Here is a 7,360-nt window from a genome sequence, read left to right as displayed (position 1 = left end):
AGCATAACATCGTTTTATTACATTATTTATCGACCAAGCAGACTGTATCCGGGGCAACACGCATCGCTTACATTTCAGGCATTATCTGGCAAGCGCTGGGACTACGCTAAGAACATCTCTCTCCTATGGTCCCCTTGGGCCAAACACACACACGCACACACACACAAGAACATACACACACACACACACACACACAGACACGGAACACTGAAATACAATTCTGTCCAAGTTGTTCTGGTTAACAAGGTGCATGAGCTCTTGTGACACGTCTATGGAGGGCATCGCGTGTGTAAATCCAGCACTTAAGGGAGCAGACGACTGCAAGCAGAAACAAAAGGGTCCATGAAACACAAACCTTCCATTTATTCTGGCTTCACATACCTAACTGAACTAATCAATCTCAATTAGCTTACAGTAACACACATGAATTAGCCAATCAAAGAGTGTTACAATCATACTAACTCCAATGGGGCACAGTAAGGCAGAATGCACAGGATATGTAAAGGGCTGAGAAGCTATTAGTGAAAAAAGATTTTCCCCTATGACCTATTGTGACCTCTAGATGATGACATCAGCAGAACCGTTGCCTGTGGCTACACACTTGAAATTCCGTGCACTTGGGTTCTACTAGGCATGCTCGGACTTCGAGTGTTAGTGTTTTCCCATACGCTTGCATTTACATGCTTGAGGTTTTCAATAACATCGGCCAGGGGTGACCATTAAATGTGCATTCTTGTTGGAACGCAAGTATGCATCGGGTTTTTCTCTTTAACTCTTTGCAGCCAATGTTTAAAGGGGGTATGTGTCATGTGTGTTTTTTTTGTTTAAAGTATTCAAACATATTGACCTAGAAATAGCAACAGAATGTGCTAAAATAACCGCTTTGACCGTTGCTCTGCGTTGCCCTTATACCTGAGTTATGCAGCATTAAATACAAAGCAAGTACCGTAAACAGAAGAGTGCTACTAGTGATACTGGTGCATCTGAGGGAACTGGAATCTTACAAAACTCCACACACACTGTAGCCTGACGCAGTCATACTCAATTCTAGTCAGAATATGAGTCTGAAACTGCTCCATTGGGACGTAATTATGGGGCGTGTTTCAACCGATACAGGTGGGGAATGCCTCTGCACTCAATTGGATAGACCTAACCAATCAGAGCAACAAAATAGCTTACCGTGAGGTGTAGGAAGAAAACACACGAACCATCCTTCTTCTCCACAAATGCCTTAACATTGTTTTCTGGTCCATTGTAAAAGTTAGTGCCGTCAATAACTCCTAGCCTACAACACTCATTAGCGAAATCTAAGAGATACGTAGTAGGCCTAGGGTAGGCTATTAGGAAAAAACTGATATCCTATATCCCCTCCGTTTTTAAAAATAATTCTGTTGAACACTGATATGCTACAAACATGTTAAACAACTGGGAAAGGCTGTCGCAAATCCCTCGAACAGGTGGTCAATCAGAGATTTCAAACGAACGAGGGAACATGTCGCAATGAAACAGCGCTGTTTTCCCTTGATGAAAGTTAAACCAGAGTTTTCCCACATCTCAACTTTGGCCAAAGTTTTCAGAAATAATCGTTTTCAGTGATAAAACCTCATTAAATAATATGCATTTTCAATATGGGGTCTTAAAAGCCATGTATCCTTCTAGCCACAGCTTTTTTGTTTCAAACATAAGCCTAATCTAAGCGTGCTCAGATGACGTGATAGACCAGGCGCTGTTGGTCACCTGTCCATCATCGTAAAGCCCGATTTGATTGGTCCGCCCGATCTAGGGCAAGCATACTTGCTCCACAATGGAGTAATGCCAGACCGAACTTCCCGACCTCAAATGTTGTGGGCGGGACTAAGTTCGGAATGGCACCCAGGCTACACACGCTAAAATAAACCTTGAACATCAGAATTTTGAAGAATTCCTCAGCAAAGCTTGATCTTGTTTAAAAGCAACACATCACTCAACGGCTCAAGTGCTATGTAAGGCACATTCTCTTCCTCATCCCTAAGGCAGCATAAAGAATGGGGTGCTTGTTCCAAATGTCTAGTACCATAAGGGAGCTGCTGAATTTGAAAAGAAACCCCTTCTGTCCTTAATTTTCCAGAGATGCTTGGAGCTAAGCTGAGGAAGAAGAAGAAAAGAAGAAGGACAGGAAACAATTATTATTTGAAATAACATTTAAATTGAAATATAAATTGGTAAAACAAACATAAAATCACATACTCAGCATCACCATAAGAGTTATATTATCATAAGGTTTAACAAGCAAGCTGTACTTCACAAAAATCCACCAGGTGTTTCCATTCTCTCCAATGCCAGAAAGGATAGATGAATTCTAACAATCAAAACCGCAACCCATACACACTTCCTAACTCTTGGCGCCTAGACCTTGGGTACCATGAAAGGCGCTATAGAAGTCGACGGTATTAATATAATATTATTAGACTCACTTTAATGTAGCGTGAGAAAGCAAAGCTCACAAGTCATCTCTCCTCCTCCTCCTCCTCCTGCTCCTCCACCCTTGAGATACATGAGGTCCAGCTTTGCATCTGTTTCAGCGTACAGTAAGTTATGACCGGTCATGGACTGTGCTGACATCTTGTTTATTTATGACCAGCACCCTATTTAAATCATCAATTCATCCTGTCCACCCCAGCTGACAAGCCTTTGAGTGAAACCAGCCACCCCATATCGACTTGCAAAAGGAGTAATGGTGCAGTGGGTTATCGAGCCCTGTGTCTGCGGACTGGCCTTTAGCGCTATGCTAATTGGTGACTGGTGGTAGATTAAGAGTCCCGTGCTGGGGTACTTCGTCAGTGTAAGGCTAATTGGTTAGCCTGTCGGCCAGATCCAAGTTCGTCCACCTCAGAGCCCACATGTGTGTGTGTGTGTGTGTGTGTGTGTGTGTGTGTGTGGTGGGAAGTCTCAGTGGAGCTGCAAACCTCTGGCTTGCCCTTTTCCCCGGTCCTCTGCCAAAGATGGAAACGCTTTTGTTCATGACCCCCGGGGGAGGCCGGATCTGCCATGATAAACCACGTGCAGCGTAGCATCGCTCGGCTGCGGCAAAGCCAGATCCATGTGCCACACACCGCTGTTAAACATCATTCCCCTGTTGTTGTCTTTTCAACGATATCCCCTAGACAGCAGTTTATTTTCAAAAGCAAAAGGTTTGGAAAGCACTAGCACTGGTGCTCTATGAAACACCTTGAGACTTGAGACCACATTCATTCTTAATGGAGCTATATTTGATTTTTTTGATGTGAAAAAGGGGTATTACTATACACTGCAGCAATCTCCTATGTCCTATGAAAATATACAGACATAGGGCTCAATCTCCTATGTGTTATCCTAAGCAAATATACAGACATACAGTAGGGGTCATTCCGTGTGAAATCAAATAAGGTTGTTGCAGCACCGTCTCAGATTTTGCTCAATCCTTGTCTATATCAAGAATGGGTCCCATCCACCCTACATAAATGGGAGGCATTAATATGCAGGGTCAAAGATCTCATACCTCTTGTGTGATGAGTTGCTTCATTGTATAAAATACATGCTGCTGTTGAGTGCTCTTTTTTCTCTTTCTGTGTAAATATCTGTTTTATCATTTTGCATTTTTAATCTCTTCTTTTTAACACAATTAGGTGTATGCTTTTATATATCATGTATCCTTTTATCCTTTTATTATTTCATGTAACCTTATTGCCCCCTGTTTATATAACTCAGTAAACAGTTGATCACAAAAAAAAGAAAAAGAATGGGTCCCAAAACCATGGCCATATTTATTCAAATCATAGTTCTGTTCAAATCCTATGCCTTCAGGATATTTTCAGCCCTTGACATTACATTCATTTACAGCCTGAAAATCACATTATTTGGGAAGCAATGTTTGGGCATTAATATCATAATAGTATTATTCAAGTTTGCAGCCCAAACTTTGTAGGGTGGAAGACAAACATGTTCTCAGTATGACTGAACCATTAAAAGTGTGCATGGCATTCTCATTGATTTTCTAAAAGGCCATAGATTTGGAAAAAAGTGCAAAAGAGTAGTATAAACTTTTTGGTATCAATCATTAGTTTTGTCTTGTCATACTATATTTTATTAATATTGTACCAATATGGTGATCTCTCCACATATAATAGGCTTGGAAATGTTTAGAATTAAACAAAGGGAGGTTGTGTTTTTTGGTCATTTTCATAGGCTGAATGGTATGTATAAGTATAAGTAAGTATATATACTCTTTTGATCCCGTGAGGGAAATTTGGTCTCTGCATTTATCCCAATCCGTGAATTAGTCAAACACAGACTCAGCACACAGTGAGGTGAAGCACACACTAATCCCGGCGCAGTGAGCTGCCTGCAACAACAGTGCGGGCGCAGAGCAGTGAGGTGCTGTGCCTACTGGTCGGGGTTCGAGCCGGCAACCCTCCGGTTAGTCCGAAGCGCTAACCAGTAGGCCACGGCTGCCCCTCTGGGGTAGCTAGTAGACATTTGAAAATCGATGTGAAAGTAGCTCTGTGTATATACAGTATGGGCATTTAGTGTACAAAGTCCCTATGTTGTACCATAGGTAAAAAAATAGAGTCAAAATCATTATTTTGCCTCAGGGCCAAGAATGAAAACACATTGTTATACAATGTAACACAAAACTTACACAAAATGACTATAAACTATTTCCACACTGATTTTATGTTCCTACTAGCTACCCTATATACCATTTTAGTCATATAAACATTACCAATATCTTCATGTGCATTTGTTCTAGAGACCTCAAATATTGGCTCTACATGAATATAGTAGGCTATTGTATTTGCAGACAAAATAATGGTGTCATGTGGAGGCAAAGAATTAGTTTAGAAGACCCTCAGTGTCACCAGTTTTACATTTTGTTCCATATCTAGGGCCTTATATATAACTAATGGGCATGCAGTGCAAACTTTTAAATGACCAATCATACTGAGATGTCTGTCTTCCACCCTACAACGTTTGAGCAGGCTTGGAATAATACTTTTCTAGATATTAATGGCCAAACATGATAAGGCCTCCAAGATAAGGCATTTCTGAGAGTAAACAGGATACAAAATCAAGGGTGAAAAAATTTATGAAAACATTGGAATTTAACAAAAATATGTTACAGGTCTTAGTTTTGGGACCTAAATATTAGGTAGACAAACTTTGAGGAAAATCTGAGACCATGCAGTAACCTTGGATTTTGTCTGATTTGACACGGAATGACCCATATGCTTACCAAACGTTTTAAAAGCACCCTCCCCCCTTGATGTTTTCACAAATCACACCCTCTGTACTGTACATTCATCTGATGACTTTAGTTTTTTTTTTTTTTGCCACGTTGAACTTTTTCTCAGACAATCGATTCCACACCCCTGGTAAAATATGTTATGGTATGTGGTAGCCACTACCAAAGAAAACAGTCTCTATTCCAACAACAATATACACAGGTCGGCTTAGATGAAGCTGACATTGAGCATATGAAGGTTGGATTGTTTTGTGTCCCACTGCCTGGCTGGATTTCATGCATTACATGCATAGTGGTTTGGGCTAGTCAAAATGAACATCTTTTCTGAACTAACAAATACAGCATATAGAAGTGTCATAGAAAACTGATATTTGAAAATATTTATGTCAAATTCTTCTGGTTTTGTGTTAGTTCACAAAGTCCTTGGCCTGTTTCACAGACCCAATGACATTGAATAAACACCAAAATGTTGCCCAGATCTACATGCTTTGTCGAGGTATATATTATGTTTGTGTAGTTGATTCATTAGCTTTGGGGTGGGGTCATCTCTAATGATCTACACCGTGTGTGTGTGTGTGTGAGTCAGTGATGAGATCTTTGGGGTTGTCTGCTGAAAGACAAGTTATGTAAGTGATGGCATCTATGATATTTGTATTGAGAGAAGTGATTACATCTTTGTTTAGTGTGTGTGTGTGTGCGTGTTTGTGTGTGTAAGAGGCAGAGTGAGATTAGATCTCTGAGAAAGTGTGTATGTGTGTGTGTGTCCTCTGTGTGACAGCAGTAGTGTTATCTGTGATGCTGCTGTCAAGACCAGTCCAGACAGCACACCCCTGTGCCAACCCTCCTCCTCCTCTCTACTCGTCACTCCTCCCTACTCTCCCCTCTCTCCTCCTCCGCTTGCTCATCACTCCTTCACCTCTCCTCCTCGTTCCTCACTACTCCTCCTCCCTCCCATTCTCATCACTCCTTCTCCGCCTCCCCTCCCTCTCTCTCTCTCTAGAGCAGCAGCCCAGGGTCCAGGGCATTACTCCTCTTCTCCTTCTCTCTCCACAATCACTCCCTTTTTTATTAGGACTTCTGTACAAGGATAGTAAACTGGAATGGGATGAGGATCAAGTATATGAAGCGCTGCTCTTTGTTAGTAATTCCCCCATGAAATGTGAATTTGCTCTGCAGGTCTGGAAAGGATACCATTGAGGTCTGTTTTCCCGAACTTCCCGTTTTACGACTTCCAGAGGCGCATACCAGCAGTGAAATTGAACATGAATTTGTGCATTTAAGTCTTAAGTCACCAAATCGTCAGAAGACCAGCAAACACATCTCTCTGGAAGGTTTTAAATGCAGTTGCTTACTCAATTCCAAAGACAATACACATTCCTGGGCTTTTGGTGATTCAAATGGGCGTTTTCAGACCAACCTGCAGAGCAAATTCAAAACTGCTAACAGGTTTGTCTGGGTTCACCCAGGCTACCGTCCTCCGAGAATCCTCACCTCTTCTCCCCCAGACCAGAATGCCCACCCCAGCCCTCTAGAGTGTTCAATTAAAAAGGAATCACTCCTCCCCAATCTCCATTCTTATTCCCCATCTCTCTCTTCTCTCTCTACAGCCATCTCTTTTTATCAACACCTCCACACCTCTCATCTGTTTTTCCCATCTTTCCTCTCCTCCCAACAGTTATGCTTCTTAAAGGTGCAGTGAGTAGTACAATCAATGACTGCACCTTTAAATCCCCCCCCCAACCACCATTCCTCCTCCAATCTCTCTTCATTTTCCACACCTGACAACAACTCTCCAGTTGCTTCTCCTTTCTTCCCCTTCATCCTCCTCTCCTCTCTCTCCCCTTTCACTTCATCGGTATTTAGTATGTCTTCATTTGTGTTTCTTTTTTTTTACTGATGATAAAAGTTTTTTTTTTTGATGTTTCCACCCTACAGCATCTGTGTCCCTGCAACGGAGTGCCCGCAACTACAGACGAGTATGCGCTCTGCCTGCCATACCAACCAGCCTGGCTCTTTGGCATTGTGGTCAAGCTGCAGGTTTAGTTCCCCGGAGACCTGGGGTCACTGCTCTTTTTCTTTGCTACATATGGTGTCGGAAGT

Source organism: Alosa alosa, chromosome 20 (assembly GCF_017589495.1).
Source record: "Alosa alosa isolate M-15738 ecotype Scorff River chromosome 20, AALO_Geno_1.1, whole genome shotgun sequence".
Lineage (NCBI taxonomy): Eukaryota > Metazoa > Chordata > Actinopteri > Clupeiformes > Clupeidae > Alosa > Alosa alosa.
Note: the sequence above shows the minus strand (reverse complement) of the source record.